Source organism: Balaenoptera physalus (assembly GCF_965194825.1).
Source record: "Balaenoptera physalus genome assembly, contig: HAP1_SCAFFOLD_1577, whole genome shotgun sequence".
In the NCBI taxonomy this organism is placed as follows: Eukaryota; Metazoa; Chordata; class Mammalia; order Artiodactyla; family Balaenopteridae; genus Balaenoptera; species Balaenoptera physalus.
Window position 1 is genome coordinate 34,101 of NW_028125220.1, and position 17,530 is coordinate 51,630.

Below are 17,530 nucleotides of genomic sequence, written 5' to 3' on the forward strand. Positions count from 1 at the left end.
TCAATTTTTACCTTTTCAAGCACAGCTCCATTCAGTTTGCGTTAGTGCTGTTGCCACTTTACATCCCACCAGCAGCCAGAAGGTACACAGTTCTCTAAAACCCCCTCAGCATTTATCGTTTGTAGACTTTTTGCTGATGGTTATGACTGGTGTGAACTGAAACCTTTTTGAATTTGAATTTGCTTGTGGCTTATAATTCCTTATACTGAGCTTTAGGCATGTCCTTTTTTTTCTTTTCCTTTTTTTTTAAAGAGTGAGTACAACTTCCCTCCTCTTATTGACTTCTTGAAAAATTTCTCATATGTTGAATTTTCTTGCCTATTGCCTACGCCAGGGCATGTTTTGAGGGCCTGTGTCATTTAGAGCCCTGCAGTCCTTGTGACTATATAAGCAACCATTGGCACTGGGTTTAAAGCTGCTGTTGTGGGAAACAGCCACAAGGCGGCAGCATTATTACGTTCTCAACTCTTGTTACTAGGTCAACTGAGTCTTCCTGGAGGCAGTTTTCCAAGGTTGTAAATTAGAGTGGAATGTGCTGGGACAAGCCCCAGAAGTTTATGTCTCCTTACTTATGTTTGTGTTTTAAACTTAATTTATACTTCTTGTCGGAGTAAATTTGATTAGAGTGTGTTGATTGTCTGGCTGTACAGAATCTGCTCAATGATTCATACTTATGTCTGTTCACCTTCGGACCCTGTTACCATGTATGTGATCACAGAATGTATATTTTAAAGGTATTGGTGATTATATAATTCATATAGTTTATCTGTTATATGTTTATATACATTTAACATACATTAGTATATGTATGTTAACCCCATAGTCCTAATTTACCCATCCTCCCACCTTTCATTTTGGCTAACCATTAGTTTCTTTGGTAAGTCTGTGAGTGTGTTTTTCTGTGGAAATATGTTCATTGGTAGCAATCTTAGGATAACATGTATAAATGATATCATAGGATGTTTGTCATACCCTTTTCACTTACTTAACCTTATATGATTATTTCTAGGCTCAACTGTAGTCCTGAAAACGGCATTGTTCATTTTTTTCGCGAGGCTACTATTACATTTGGTACGTATACCACTTCGTCTTTGTCCATTCATCTGTTTATGGACCTATTTTCTGCTTCCATGTCTTGGCTATTTCAATATTGCTGCAGTGCACATTGGCCTGCCTGTGTTTTTCAGATTCTGGTGGTCTTAGGTTATAGGCCCAAAAGGTGCCATGCCGCATCATATGGTAGCTCAATTTTTACCTTTTCAAGCATCTCCATTCAGTTTGCATTAGTGTTGTTACCACGTTACATCCCAGCAGCAGCTTGAAGGTACACAGTTCTCTAAAACCCCTTCAGCATTTATCGTTTGTAGACTTTTTGCTGATGGTCATGAGTCTTGTGAGCTGAAACCTTTTTGAATTTGAATTTGCATGTGGCTAATAATTCCTTATACTGAGCTTTAGGCATGTCCTTTTTTTGTTTTCCTTTTTTTTAAAGAGTGAGTACAACTTGCCTCCTCTTATTGACTTCTTGAAAAATTTCTCATGTGTTGAATTTTCTTGCCTATTCCCTACCCCAGGGCATTTCTTGAGGGCCTGTGTCATTTACAGCCCTGCAGTCCTTGTGACTATGTAGGCAACCATTGGCACTGGGTTTAAAGCTGCTGCTGTGGGAAACAGCCACATGGCGGCAGCATTATTACGTCCTCAACTCTTGTTAATGGGGCAAAAGACTCTTCCTGGAGGTAGTGTTCCAAGGTTGGAAATTAGAGTGGAATGTGCTGGGACAAGCCCCCAGAAGTTTATCTCTCCTTACTTATGTTTGTTTTTTAAATTTAATTTCTATTTCTTATCGGAGTAAATCTGATTAGAGTGTTTTGATTTTCTGGCTGTACAGAATCTGCTCATTGATTCATATTTATGTTTCTTCATCTTCGGATCCTGTTACCATGTATGTGATTACAGAATATATATTTTAAAGGTATTCGTGATTATATAATTCATATACTTTATATGTTATATGTTTATATACATTTAACATACATTAGTATATGTATGTTAACCCCATAGTCCTAATTTACCCATCCTCCCACCTTTCATTTTGGCTAACCATTAGTTTATTTGATAAGTCTGTGAGTGTCTTTTTCTGTGGAAATATGTTCATTGGTAGCAATTTTACGATAACATATATAAATGATATCATAGGATATTTGTCATACCCTTTTCACTTACTTAACGTTATATGATTATTTCTAGGCTCAACTGTAGTCCTGAAAACGGCATTGTTCATTTTTTTCACGAGCCTACTATTCCATTCTGTCCATATACCACTTCGTCTTTGTCCATACATCTGTTTATGGACCTTTTTTTTTCCTTCCATGTCTTGGCTATTTCAATGTTGCTGCAGTGCACATTTGCCTGCCTCTGTCTTTCCGATTCTGGTGGTCTTAGGTTATAGGCCCAAAAGGTGCCCTGCCGCATCATATGGTAGCTCAATTTTTACCTTTTCAAGCAGCTCCATTCAGTTTGTGTTAGTGCTGTTGCCACTTTACATCCCACCAGCAACTAGAAGGTACACAGTTCTCTAAAACCCCTTCAGCATTTATAGTTTGTAGACTTTTTGCTGATGGTCATGACTCTTGTGAGCTTAAACCTTTTTGAATTTGAATATGTATGTGGCTAATAATTCCTTATACTGAGCTTTAGGCATGTCCTTTTTTTTGTTTTCCTTTTTTTTAAAGAGTGAGTACAACTTCCCTCCTCTTATTGACTTCTTGAAAAATTTCTCATGTGTTGAATTTTCTTGCCTATTCCCTACCCCAGGGCATGTTTTGTGGGCCTGTGTCATTTACAGCCCTGCAGTCCTTGTGACTATATAACCAACCATTGGCACTGGGTTTAAAGCTGCTGTTGTGGGAAAGAGCCACAAGACGGCAGCATTATTACATTCTCAACTCTTGTTATTAGGGCAACAGAGTCTTCCTGGAGGTAGTGTTCCCAGGTTGTAAATTAGAGAGGAATGTCCTGGGACAAGCCCCCAGAAGTTTATGTCTCCTTACTTATGTTTGTTTTTTAAATTTAATTTCTATTTCTTATCGGAGTAAATTTGATTAGAGTGTTTTGATTGTCTGGCTGTACAGAATCTGCTCAATGATTCATACATACGTCTGTTCATCTTCGGATACTGTTACCATGTATGTGATCACAAAATGTATATTTTGAAGGTATTGGTGATGATATAATTCATGTAATTTATATGTTATATGTTTATATACATTTAACATACATTAGTATATGTATGTTAACCCCATAGTCCTAATTTACCCATCCTCCCACCTTTCATTTTGGCTAACCATTAGTTTATTTGATAAGTCTGTGAGTGTCTTTTTCTGTGGAAATATGTTCATTGGTAGCAATCTTAGGATAACATGTATAAATGATATCATAGGCTGTTTGTCATACCCTTTTCACTTACTTAACCTTATATGATTATTTCAAGGCTCAACTGTAGTCCAGAAAACGGCATTGTTCATTTTTTTCCCGAGCTTACTATTCCATTCTGTCCATATACCACTTCTTCTTTTTCCATTCATATGTTTATGGACCTTTTTTTTTGCTTTCATGTCTTGGCTATTTCAATATTACTGCAGTGCACATTTGCCTGCCTCTGTCTTTCCGATCCTGGTGGTCTTCGTTTATAGGCTCAAAGGTGCCCTGCCGCATCATATGGTAGCTCAATTTTTACCTTGTAAAGCAGCTCCATTCAGTTCTTGTTAGTGCTTTTACCACTTTACATCGCACCAGCAGCTAGTAGGTATGAGTTGTCTAAAACCCATTCAGCATTTATAGTTTGTAGACTTTTTGCTAATGGCCATTTGACTGGTGTGAGCTGAAACCTTTTTGGAGGTTGGAAACGCATGTGGCTAATAATTCCTTATACTGAGCTTTAACCATATCCTTTTTCTTCGTTTCCTTTTTTTGTTAAAGAGTAGGTACAACTTCCCTCCTCTCTTGACTTCTTGAAAAATTTCTCATGTGTTGAATTTTCCTGCCTATTCCCTACCCCAGGGCATTTTTTGAGGGCAGGTGTCATTTAGAGCCCTGCATTCCTTGGGACTATTAAGCAACCATTAGCAGTGGGTTTAAAGCTGCTCTTGTGCGAAACAGCCACAAGGCGGCAGCATTATTACGTTCTCAACTCTTGTTACTTGGGCAAAAGAGTCTTCCTGGAGGTAGGGTTCCGAGGTTGTAAATTAGAGTGGAATGTGCAGGGACAAGCCCCCAGAAGTTTATGTCTCCTTACTTATGTTTGTTTTTTAAATTTAGTTTCTATTTCTTTTTTTTTTTTTTTTTTTAAATTTTTATTATTTATTTATTATGTTTATTTTTGGCTGTGTTGGGTCTTCGTTTCTGTGCGAGGGCTTTCTCCAGTTGCGGCGAGTGGGGGCCACTCTTCATCGCAGTGCGCGGGCCTCTCACTATCGCGGCCTCTCTTGTTGCGGAGCAGAGGCTCCAGACGCTCAGGCTCAGTAGTTGTGGCTCACGGGCCCAGTTGCTCCGCGGCATGTGGGATCTTCCCAGACCAGGGCTCGAACCCGTGTCCCCTGCATTGGCAGGCAGATTCTCAACCACTGCGCCACCAGGGAAGCCCCTAGTTTCTATTTCTTATCGGAGTAAATTTGATTAGAGTGTGTTGATTGTCTGGCTGTACAGAATCTGCTCAATGATTCATACTTATGTCTGTTCACCTTTGGACCCTGTTACCATGTATGTGATTACAGAATGTATATTTTAAAGGTATTGGTGATTATATAATTCATATAATTTATCTGTTATATGTTTATATACATTTAACATACATTAGTATATGTATATTAACCCCATAGTCCTAATTTACCCATCCTCCCACCTTTCCTTTTGGCTAACCATTAGTTTACTTGATAAGTCTGTGAGTGTCTTTTTCTGTGGAAATATGTTCTTTGGTAGCAATCTTAGGATAACATGTATAAATGATATCATAGGATATTTGTCATACCCTTTTGACTTACTTAACCTTATATGATTATTTGTAGGCTCAACTGTAGTCGTGAAAACGGCATTGTTCCTTTTTTTCCCGAGGCTCCTATTCCATTTGGTACGTATACCACTTCATCTTTGTCCATTCATTTGTTTATGGACCTTTTTTTTGCTTCCATGTCTTGGCTATTTCAATATTGTTGCAGTGCATATTTGCCTGCATCTGTCTTTCCGATTTTGGTGGTTTTATATTATAGGCCCAAAAGGTGCCCTGCCGCATCATATGTTAACTCAATTTTTACCTTTTCAAGCAGCTCCATTCAGTTTTCGTTAGTGCTCTTACCACTTTACATCCCACCGGCACCAAGAAGGTACACAGTTCTCTAAAACCCCTTCAGCATTTATAGTTTGTAGACTTTTTGCTGCTGGTCATGACTGGTGTGAGCTGAAACCTTATTGAATTTGAATTTGCATATGGCTAATAATTTCCTTTACTGAGCTTTAGGCATGCCCTTTTTTTCTTTTCCTTTTTTTTTAAAGAGTGAGTACAACCTCCCTCCTCTTATTGACTTCTTGAAAAATTTCTCATGTGTTGAATTTTCTTGCCTATTCCCTACCCCAGGGCATTTTTTGAGGGCCTGTGTCATTTACAGCCCTGCAGTCCTTGTGAGTCTATAAGCAACCATTGGCACTGGGTTTAAATCTGCTGTTGTGGGAAATAGCCACAAGGCAGCAGCATTATTACGTTCTCAACACTTGTTACTAGGGCAGCAGAGTCTTCCTGGAGGTAGTGTTCCGAGGTTGTAAACTAGAGTGGAATGTGCTGGGACAAGCCCCCAGAAGTTTATATCTCCTTACTTATGTTTGTTTTTTAAATTTATTTTCTACTTCTTATCGGAGTAAATTTGATTAGAGTGTTTTGATTGTCTGGCTGTAAAGAATCTGCTCAATGATTCATACATATGTCTGTTCATCTTCGGAACCTGTTACCATGTATGTGATTACAGAATGTATATTTTGAAGGGATTGGTGATTATATAATTCATATCATTTATATGTTATATGTTTATGTACATTTAACTTACATTAGTATATTCATATTAACCCCATAGTCCTAATTTACCCATCCCCCCACCTTTCATTTTGGCTAACCATTAGTTTATTTGATAAGTCTGTGAGTGTCTTTTTCTGTGGAAATATGTTCATTGGTAGCAATCTTAGGATAACATGTATAAATGATATCATAGGACATTTGTCATACCCTTTTGACTTACTTATCGTTATATGATTATTTCTAGGCTCAACTGTAGTCCTGAAAACGGCATTGTTCATCTTTTTCCCGAGGCCACTATTCCATTCTGTCCATATACCACTTCTTCTTTTTCCCGTCATCTGTTTATGGACCTTTTTTTGCTTCCATGTCTTGGCTCTTTCAATATTGCTGCAGCGCACATTTGCCTGCCTCTGTCTTTCCGATTCTGGTGGTCTTAGGTTATAGGCCCAAAAGGTGCCCTGCCGCATCATATGGTAGCTCAATTTTTACCTTTTCAAGCACAGCTCCATTCAGTTTGCGTTAGTGCTGTTGCCACTTTACATCCCACCAGCAGCCAGAAGGTACACAGTTCTCTAAAACCCCCTCAGCATTTATCGTTTGTAGACTTTTTGCTGATGGTTATGACTGGTGTGAACTGAAACCTTTTTGAATTTGAATTTGCTTGTGGCTTATAATTCCTTATACTGAGCTTTAGGCATGTCCTTTTTTTTCTTTTCCTTTTTTTTTAAAGAGTGAGTACAACTTCCCTCCTCTTATTGACTTCTTGAAAAATTTCTCATATGTTGAATTTTCTTGCCTATTGCCTACGCCAGGGCATGTTTTGAGGGCCTGTGTCATTTAGAGCCCTGCAGTCCTTGTGACTATATAAGCAACCATTGGCACTGGGTTTAAAGCTGCTGTTGTGGGAAACAGCCACAAGGCGGCAGCATTATTACGTTCTCAACTCTTGTTACTAGGGCAACTGAGTCTTCCTAGAGGCAGTTTTCCAAGGTTGTAAATTAGAGTGGAATGTGCTGGGACAAGCCCCAGAAGTTTATGTCTCCTTACTTATGTTTGTTTTTTAAACTTAATTTATACTTCTTGTCGGAGTAAATTTGATTAGAGTGTTTTGATTGTCTGGCTGTACAGAATCTGCTCAATGATTCATACATACGTCTGTTCATCTTCGGATACTGTTACCATGTATGTGATCACAAAATATATATTTTCAAGGTATTGGTGATTATATAATTCATATAGTTTATCTGTTATATGTTTATATACATTTAACATACATTAGTATATGTATGTTAACCCCATAGTCCTAATTTACCCATCCTCCCACCTTTCATTTTGGCTAACCATTAGTTTCTTTGGTAAGTCTGTGAGTGTGTTTTTCTGTGGAAATATGTTCATTGGTAGCAATCTTAGGATAACATGTATAAATGATATCATAGGATGTTTGTCATACCCTTTTCACTTACTTAACCTTATATGATTATTTCTAGGCTCAACTGTAGTCCTGAAAACGGCATTGTTCATTTTTTTCGCGAGGCTACTATTACATTTGGTACGTATACCACTTCGTCTTTGTCCATTCATCTGTTTATGAACCTATTTTCTGCTTCCATGTCTTGGCTATTTCAATATTGCTGCAGTGCACATTGGCCTGCCTGTGTTTTTCAGATTCTGGTGGTCTTAGGTTATAGGCCCAAAAGGTGCCATGCCGCATCATATGGTAGCTCAATTTTTACCTTTTCAAGCATCTCCATTCAGTTTGCATTAGTGTTGTTACCACGTTACATCCCAGCAGCAGCTTGAAGGTACACAGTTCTCTAAAACCCCTTCAGCATTTATCGTTTGTAGACTTTTTGCTGATGGTCATGAGTCTTGTGAGCTTAAACCTTTTTGAATTTGAATTTGCATGTGGCTAATAATTCCTTATACTGAGCTTTAGGCATGTCCTTTTTTTGTTTTCCTTTTTTTTAAAGAGTGAGTACAACTTGCCTCCTCTTATTGACTTCTTGAAAAATTTCTCATGTGTTGAATTTTCTTGCCTATTCCCTACCCCAGGGCATTTCTTGAGGGCCTGTGTCATTTACAGCCCTGCAGTCCTTGTGACTATGTAGGCAACCATTGGCACTGGGTTTAAAGCTGCTGCTGTGGGAAACAGCCACATGGCGGCAGCATTATTACGTCCTCAACTCTTGTTAATGGGGCAAAAGACTCTTCCTGGAGGTAGTGTTCCAAGGTTGGAAATTAGAGTGGAATGTGCTGGGACAAGCCCCCAGAAGTTTATCTCTCCTTACTTATGTTTGTTTTTTAAATTTAATTTCTATTTCTTATCGGAGTAAATCTGATTAGAGTGTTTTGATTTTCTGGCTGTACAGAATCTGCTCATTGATTCATATTTATGTTTCTTCATCTTCGGATCCTGTTACCATGTATGTGATTACAGAATATATATTTTAAAGGTATTCGTGATTATATAATTCATATACTTTATATGTTATATGTTTATATACATTTAACATACATTAGTATATGTATGTTAACCCCATAGTCCTAATTTACCCATCCTCCCACCTTTCATTTTGGCTAACCATTAGTTTATTTGATAAGTCTGTGAGTGTCTTTTTCTGTGGAAATATGTTCATTGGTAGCAATTTTACGATAACATATATAAATGATATCATAGGATATTTGTCATACCCTTTTCACTTACTTAACGTTATATGATTATTTCTAGGCTCAACTGTAGTCCTGAAAATGGCATTGTTCATTTTTTTCACGAGCCTACTATTCCATTCTGTCCATATACCACTTCGTCTTTGTCCATACATCTGTTTATGGACCTTTTTTTTTCCTTCCATGTCTTGGCTATTTCAATGTTGCTGCAGTGCACATTTGCCTGCCTCTGTCTTTCCGATTCTGGTGGTCTTAGGTTATAGGCCCAAAAGGTGCCCTGCCGCATCATATGGTAGCTCAATTTTTACCTTTTCAAGCAGCTCCATTCAGTTTGTGTTAGTGCTGTTGCCACTTTACATCCCACCAGCAACTAGAAGGTACACAGTTCTCTAAAACCCCTTCAGCATTTATAGTTTGTAGACTTTTTGCTGATGGTCATGACTCTTGTGAGCTTAAACCTTTTTGAATTTGAATATGTATGTGGCTAATAATTCCTTATACTGAGCTTTAGGCATGTCCTTTTTTTTGTTTTCCTTTTTTTTAAAGAGTGAGTACAACTTCCCTCCTCTTATTGACTTCTTGAAAAATTTCTCATGTGTTGAATTTTCTTGCCTATTCCCTACCCCAGGGCATGTTTTGTGGGCCTGTGTCATTTACAGCCCTGCAGTCCTTGTGACTATATAACCAACCATTGGCACTGGGTTTAAAGCTGCTGTTGTGGGAAAGAGCCACAAGACGGCAGCATTATTACATTCTCAACTCTTGTTATTAGGGCAACAGAGTCTTCCTGGAGGTAGTGTTCCCAGGTTGTAAATTAGAGAGGAATGTCCTGGGACAAGCCCCCAGAAGTTTATGTCTCCTTACTTATGTTTGTTTTTTAAATTTAATTTCTATTTCTTATCGGAGTAAATTTGATTAGAGTGTTTTGATTGTCTGGCTGTATAGAATCTGCTCAATGATTCATACATACGTCTGTTCATCTTCGGATACTGTTACCATGTATGTGATCACAAAATGTATATTTTGAAGGTATTGGTGATGATATAATTCATGTAATTTATATGTTATATGTTTATATACATTTAACATACATTAGTATATGTATGTTAACCCCATAGTCCTAATTTACCCATCCTCCCACCTTTCATTTTGGCTAACCATTAGTTTATTTGATAAGTCTGTGAGTGTCTTTTTCTGTGGAAATATGTTCATTGGTAGCAATCTTAGGATAACATGTATAAATGATATCATAGGCTGTTTGTCATACCCTTTTCACTTACTTAACCTTATATGATTATTTCAAGGCTCAACTGTAGTCCAGAAAACGGCATTGTTCATTTTTTTCCCGAGCTTACTATTCCATTCTGTCCATATACCACTTCTTCTTTTTCCATTCATATGTTTATGGACCTTTTTTTTTGCTTTCATGTCTTGGCTATTTCAATATTACTGCAGTGCACATTTGCCTGCCTCTGTCTTTCCGATCCTGGTGGTCTTCGTTTATAGGCTCAAAGGTGCCCTGCCGCATCATATGGTAGCTCAATTTTTACCTTGTAAAGCAGCTCCATTCAGTTCTTGTTAGTGCTTTTACCACTTTACATCGCACCAGCAGCTAGTAGGTATGAGTTGTCTAAAACCCATTCAGCATTTATAGTTTATAGACTTTTTGCTAATGGCCATTTGACTGGTGTGAGCTGAAACCTTTTTGGAGGTTGGAAACGCATGTGGCTAATAATTCCTTATACTGAGCTTTAACCATATCCTTTTTCTTCGTTTCCTTTTTTTGTTAAAGAGTAGGTACAACTTCCCTCCTCTCTTGACTTCTTGAAAAATTTCTCATGTGTTGAATTTTCCTGCCTATTCCCTACCCCAGGGCATTTTTTGAGGGCAGGTGTCATTTAGAGCCCTGCATTCCTTGGGACTATTAAGCAACCATTAGCAGTGGGTTTAAAGCTGCTCTTGTGCGAAACAGCCACAAGGCGGCAGCATTATTACGTTCTCAACTCTTGTTACTTGGGCAAAAGAGTCTTCCTGGAGGTAGGGTTCCGAGGTTGTAAATTAGAGTGGAATGTGCAGGGACAAGCCCCCAGAAGTTTATGTCTCCTTACTTATGTTTGTTTTTTAAATTTAGTTTCTATTTCTTATCGGAGTAAATTTGATTAGAGTGTGTTGATTGTCTGGCTGTACAGAATCTGCTCAATGATTCATACTTATGTCTGTTCACCTTTGGACCCTGTTACCATGTATGTGATTACAGAATGTATATTTTAAAGGTATTGGTGATTATATAATTCATATAATTTATCTGTTATATGTTTATATACATTTAACATACATTAGTATATGTATATTAACCCCATAGTCCTAATTTACCCATCCTCCCACCTTTCCTTTTGGCTAACCATTAGTTTACTTGATAAGTCTGTGAGTGTCTTTTTCTGTGGAAATATGTTCATTGGTAGCAATCTTAGGATAACATGTATAAATGATATCATAGGATATTTGTCATACCCTTTTGACTTACTTAACCTTATATGATTATTTGTAGGCTCAACTGTAGTCGTGAAAACGGCATTGTTCCTTTTTTTCCCGAGGCTCCTATTCCATTTGGTACGTATACCACTTCATCTTTGTCCATTCATTTGTTTATGGACCTTTTTTTTGCTTCCATGTCTTGGCTATTTCAATATTGCTGCAGTGCATATTTGCCTGCATCTGTCTTTCCGATTTTGGTGGTTTTATATTATAGGCCCAAAAGGTGCCCTGCCGCATCATATGTTAACTCAATTTTTACCTTTTCAAGCAGCTCCATTCAGTTTTCGTTAGTGCTCTTACCACTTTACATCCCACCGGCACCAAGAAGGTACACAGTTCTCTAAAACCCCTTCAGCATTTATAGTTTGTAGACTTTTTGCTGCTGGTCATGACTGGTGTGAGCTGAAACCTTATTGAATTTGAATTTGCATATGGCTAATAATTTCCTTTACTGAGCTTTAGGCATGCCCTTTTTTTCTTTTCCTTTTTTTTTAAAGAGTGAGTACAACCTCCCTCCTCTTATTGACTTCTTGAAAAATTTCTCATGTGTTGAATTTTCTTGCCTATTCCTTACCCCACGGCATTTTTTGAGGGCCTGTGTCATTTACAGCCCTGCAGTTCTTGTGAGTCTATAAGCAACCATTGGCACTGGGTTTAAAGCTGCTGTTGTGGGAAATAGCCACAAGGCAGCAGCATTATTACGTTCTCAACACTTGTTACTAGGGCAGCAGAGTCTTCCTGGAGGTAGTGTTCCGAGGTTGTAAACTAGAGTGGAATGTGCTGGGACAAGCCCCCAGAAGTTTATATCTCCTTACTTATGTTTGTTTTTTAAATTTATTTTCTACTTCTTATCGGAGTAAATTTGATTAGAGTGTTTTGATTGTCTGGCTGTACAGAATCTGCTCAATGATTCATACATATGTCTGTTCATCTTCGGAACCTGTTACCATGTATGTGATTACAGAATGTATATTTTGAAGGGATTGGTGATTATATAATTCATATCATTTATATGTTATATGTTTATGTACATTTAACTTACATTAGTATATTCATGTTAACCCCATAGTCCTAATTTACCCATCCCCCCACCTTTCATTTTGGCTAACCATTAGTTTATTTGATAAGTCTGAGTGTCTTTTTCTGTGGAAATATGTTCATTGGTAGCAATCTTAGGATAACATGTATAAATGATATCATAGGACATTTGTCATACCCTTTTGACTTACTTATCGTTATATGATTATTTCTAGGCTCAACTGTAGTCCTGAAAACGGCATTGTTCATTTTTTTCCCGAGGCTACTATTCCATTCTGTCCATATACCACTTCTTCTTTTTCCCGTCATCTGTTTATGGACCTTTTTTTGCTTCCATGTCTTGGCTCTTTCAATATTGCTGCAGTGCACATTTGCCTGCCTCTGTCTTTCCGATTCTGGTGGTCTTAGGTTATAGGCCCAAAAGGTGCCCTGCCGCATCATATGGTAGCTCAATTTTTACCTTTTCAAGCACAGCTCCATTCAGTTTGCGTTAGTGCTGTTGCCACTTTACATCCCACCAGCAGCCAGAAGGTACACAGTTCTCTAAAACCCCCTCAGCATTTATCGTTTGTAGACTTTTTGCTGATGGTTATGACTGGTGTGAACTGAAACCTTTTTGAATTTGAATTTGCTTGTGGCTTATAATTCCTTATACTGAGCTTTAGGCATGTCCTTTTTTTTCTTTTCCTTTTTTTTTAAAGAGTGAGTACAACTTCCCTCCTCTTATTGACTTCTTGAAAAATTTCTCATATGTTGAATTTTCTTGCCTATTGCCTACGCCAGGGCATGTTTTGAGGGCCTGTGTCATTTAGAGCCCTGCAGTCCTTGTGACTATATAAGCAACCATTGGCACTGGGTTTAAAGCTGCTGTTGTGGGAAACAGCCACAAGGCGGCAGCATTATTACGTTCTCAACTCTTGTTACTAGGTCAACTGAGTCTTCCTGGAGGCAGTTTTCCAAGGTTGTAAATTAGAGTGGAATGTGCTGGGACAAGCCCCAGAAGTTTATGTCTCCTTACTTATGTTTGTGTTTTAAACTTAATTTATACTTCTTGTCGGAGTAAATTTGATTAGAGTGTGTTGATTGTCTGGCTGTACAGAATCTGCTCAATGATTCATACTTATGTCTGTTCACCTTCGGACCCTGTTACCATGTATGTGATCACAGAATGTATATTTTAAAGGTATTGGTGATTATATAATTCATATAGTTTATCTGTTATATGTTTATATACATTTAACATACATTAGTATATGTATGTTAACCCCATAGTCCTAATTTACCCATCCTCCCACCTTTCATTTTGGCTAACCATTAGTTTCTTTGGTAAGTCTGTGAGTGTGTTTTTCTGTGGAAATATGTTCATTGGTAGCAATCTTAGGATAACATGTATAAATGATATCATAGGATGTTTGTCATACCCTTTTCACTTACTTAACCTTATATGATTATTTCTAGGCTCAACTGTAGTCCTGAAAACGGCATTGTTCATTTTTTTCGCGAGGCTACTATTACATTTGGTACGTATACCACTTCGTCTTTGTCCATTCATCTGTTTATGGACCTATTTTCTGCTTCCATGTCTTGGCTATTTCAATATTGCTGCAGTGCACATTGGCCTGCCTGTGTTTTTCAGATTCTGGTGGTCTTAGGTTATAGGCCCAAAAGGTGCCATGCCGCATCATATGGTAGCTCAATTTTTACCTTTTCAAGCATCTCCATTCAGTTTGCATTAGTGTTGTTACCACGTTACATCCCAGCAGCAGCTTGAAGGTACACAGTTCTCTAAAACCCCTTCAGCATTTATCGTTTGTAGACTTTTTGCTGATGGTTATGACTGGTGTGAGCTGAAACCTTTTTGAATTTGAATTTGCATGTGGCTAATAATTCCTTATACTGAGCTTTAGGCATGTCCTTTTTTTGTTTTCCTTTTTTTTAAAGAGTGAGTACAACTTGCCTCCTCTTATTGACTTCTTGAAAAATTTCTCATGTGTTGAATTTTCTTGCCTATTCCCTACCCCAGGGCATTTCTTGAGAGCCTGTGTCATTTACAGCCCTGCAGTCCTTGTGACTATGTAGGCAACCATTGGCACTGGGTTTAAAGCTGCTGCTGTGGGAAACAGCCACATGGCGGCAGCATTATTACGTCCTCAACTCTTGTTAATGGGGCAAAAGACTCTTCCTGGAGGTAGTGTTCCAAGGTTGGAAATTAGAGTGGAATGTGCTGGGACAAGCCCCCAGAAGTTTATCTCTCCTTACTTATGTTTGTTTTTTAAATTTAATTTCTATTTCTTATCGGAGTAAATCTGATTGGAGTGTTTTGATTTTCTGGCTGTACAGAATCTGCTCATTGATTCATATTTATGTTTCTTCATCTTCGGATCCTGTTACCATGTATGTGATTACAGAATATATATTTTAAAGGTATTCGTGATTATATAATTCATATACTTTATATGTTATATGTTTATATACATTTAACATACATTAGTATATGTATGTTAACCCCATAGTCCTAATTTACCCATCCTCCCACCTTTCATTTTGGCTAACCATTAGTTTATTTGATAAGTCTGTGAGTGTCTTTTTCTGTGGAAATATGTTCATTGGTAGCAATTTTACTATAACATATATAAATGATATCATAGGATATTTGTCATATACCCTTTTCACTTACTTAACGTTATATGATTATTTCTAGGCTCAACTGTAGTCCTGAAAACGGCATTGTTCATTTTTTTCACGAGCCTACTATTCCATTCTGTCCATATACCCACTTCGTCTTTGTCCATACATCTGTTTATGGACCTTTTTTTTTCCTTCCATGTCTTGGCTATTTCCATATTGCTGCAGTGCACATTTCCCTGCCTCTGTCTTTCCGATTCTGGTGGTCTTAGGTTATAGGCCCAAAAGGTGCCCTGCCGCATCATATGGTAGCTCAATTTTTACCTTTTCAAGCAGCTCCATTCAGTTTGCGTTAGTGCTGTTGCCATTTTACATCCCACCAGCAACTAGAAGGTACACAGTTCTCTAAAACCCCTTCAGCATTTATAATTTGTAGACTTTTTGCTGATGGTCATGAGTCTTGTGAGCTTAAACCTTTTTGAATTTGAATATGTATGTGGCTAATAATTCCTTATACTGAGCTTTAGGCATGTACTTTTTTTTGTTTTCCTTTTTTTTAAAGAGTGAGTACAACTTCCCTCCTCTTATTGACTTCTTGAAAAATTTCTCATGTGTTGAATTTTCTTGCCTATTCCCTACCCCAGGGCATGTTTTGTGGGCCTGTGTCATTTACAGCCCTGCAGTCCTTGTGACTATATAACCAACCATTGGCACTGGGTTTAAAGCTGCTGTTGTGGGAAAGAGCCACAAGACGGCAGCATTATTACATTCTCAACTCTTGTTATTAGGGCAACAGAGTCTTCCTGGAGGTAGTGTTCCCAGGTTGTAAATTAGAGAGGAATGTCCTGGGACAAGCCCCCAGAAGTTTATGTCTCCTTACTTATGTTTGTTTTTTAAATTTAATTTCTATTTCTTATCGGAGTAAATTTGATTAGAGTGTTTTGATTGTCTGGCTGTACAGAATCTGCTCAATGATTCATACATACGTCTGTTCATCTTCGGATACTGTTACCATGTATGTGATCACAAAATGTATATTTTGAAGGTATTGGTGATGATATAATTCATGTAATTTATATGTTATATGTTTATGTACATTTAACATACATTAGTATATGTATGTTAACCCCATAGTCCTAATTTACCCATCCTCCCACCTTTCATTTTGGCTAACCATTAGTTTATTTGATAAGTCTGTGAGTGTCTTTTTCTGTGGAAATATGTTCATTGGTAGCAATCTTAGGATAACATGTATAAATGATATCATAGGCTGTTTGTCATACCCTTTTCACTTACTTAACCTTATATGATTATTTCAAGGCTCAACTGTAGTCCAGAAAACGGCATTGTTCATTTTTTTCCCGAGCTTACTATTCCATTCTGTCCATATACCACTTCTTCTTTTTCCATTCATATGTTTATGGACCTTTTTTTTTGCTTTCATGTCTTGGCTATTTCAATATTACTGCAGTGCACATTTGCCTGCCTCTGTCTTTCCGATCCTGGTGGTCTTCGTTTATAGGCTCAAAGGTGCCCTGCCACATCATATGGTAGCTCAATTTTTACCTTGTAAAGCAGCTCCATTCAGTTCTTGTTAGTGCTTTTACCACTTTACATCCCACCAGCAGCTAGTAGGTATGAGTTGTCTAAAACCCATTCAGCATTTATAGTTTGTAGACTTTTTGCTAATGGCCATTTGACTGGTGTGAGCTGAAACCTTTTTGGAGGTTGGAAACGCATGTGGCTAATAATTCCTTATACTGAGCTTTAACCATATCCTTTTTCTTCGTTTCCTTTTTTTGTTAAAGAGTAGGTACAACTTCCCTCCTCTCTTGACTTCTTGAAAAATTTCTCATGTGTTGAATTTTCCTGCCTATTCCCTACCCCAGGGCATTTTTTGAGGGCAGGTGTCATTTAGAGCCCTGCATTCCTTGGGACTATTAAGCAACCATTAGCAGTGGGTTTAAAGCTGCTCTTGTGCGAAACAGCCACAAGGCGGCAGCATTATTACGTTCTCAACTCTTGTTACTTGGGCAAAAGAGTCTTCCTGGAGGTAGGGTTCCGAGGTTGTAAATTAGAGTGGAATGTGCAGGGACAAGCCCCCAGAAGTTTATGTCTCCTTACTTATGTTTGTTTTTTAAATTTAGTTTCTATTTCTTTTTTTTTTTTTTTTTTTTTAAATTTTTATTATTTATTTATTATGTTTATTTTTGGCTGTGTTGGGTCTTCGTTTCTGTGCGAGGGCTTTCTCCAGTTGCGGCGAGTGGGGGCCACTCTTCATCGCAGTGCGCGGGCCTCTCACTATCGCGGCCTCTCTTGTTGCGGAGCAGAGGCTCCAGACGCTCAGGCTCAGTAGTTGTGGCTCACGGGCCCAGTTGCTCCGCGGCATGTGGGATCTTCACAGACCAGGGCTCGAACCCGTGTCCCCTGCATTGGCAGGCAGATTCTCAACCACTGCGCCACCAGGGAAGCCCCTAGTTTCTATTTCTTATCGGAGTAAATTTGATTAGAGTGTGTTGATTGTCTGGCTGTACAGAATCTGCTCAATGATTCATACTTATGTCTGTTCACCTTTGGACCCTGTTACCATGTATGTGATTA

At 38.1% G+C, this 17,530-nt stretch overlaps 1 long non-coding RNA gene across 1 annotated transcript in view; it reads left to right on the forward strand.

Moving 5' to 3' along the window:
* LOC309653979 overlaps nt 1-17,530 on the forward strand; it is an 88,652-nt gene that overhangs the window by 20,917 nt on the left and 50,205 nt on the right. The window contains exon 4 of the long non-coding RNA XR_014259693.1: nt 6,309-6,370. This is a non-coding gene — a long non-coding RNA (uncharacterized lncRNA). The remainder of the gene's footprint in view (nt 1-6,308; nt 6,371-17,530) is intronic.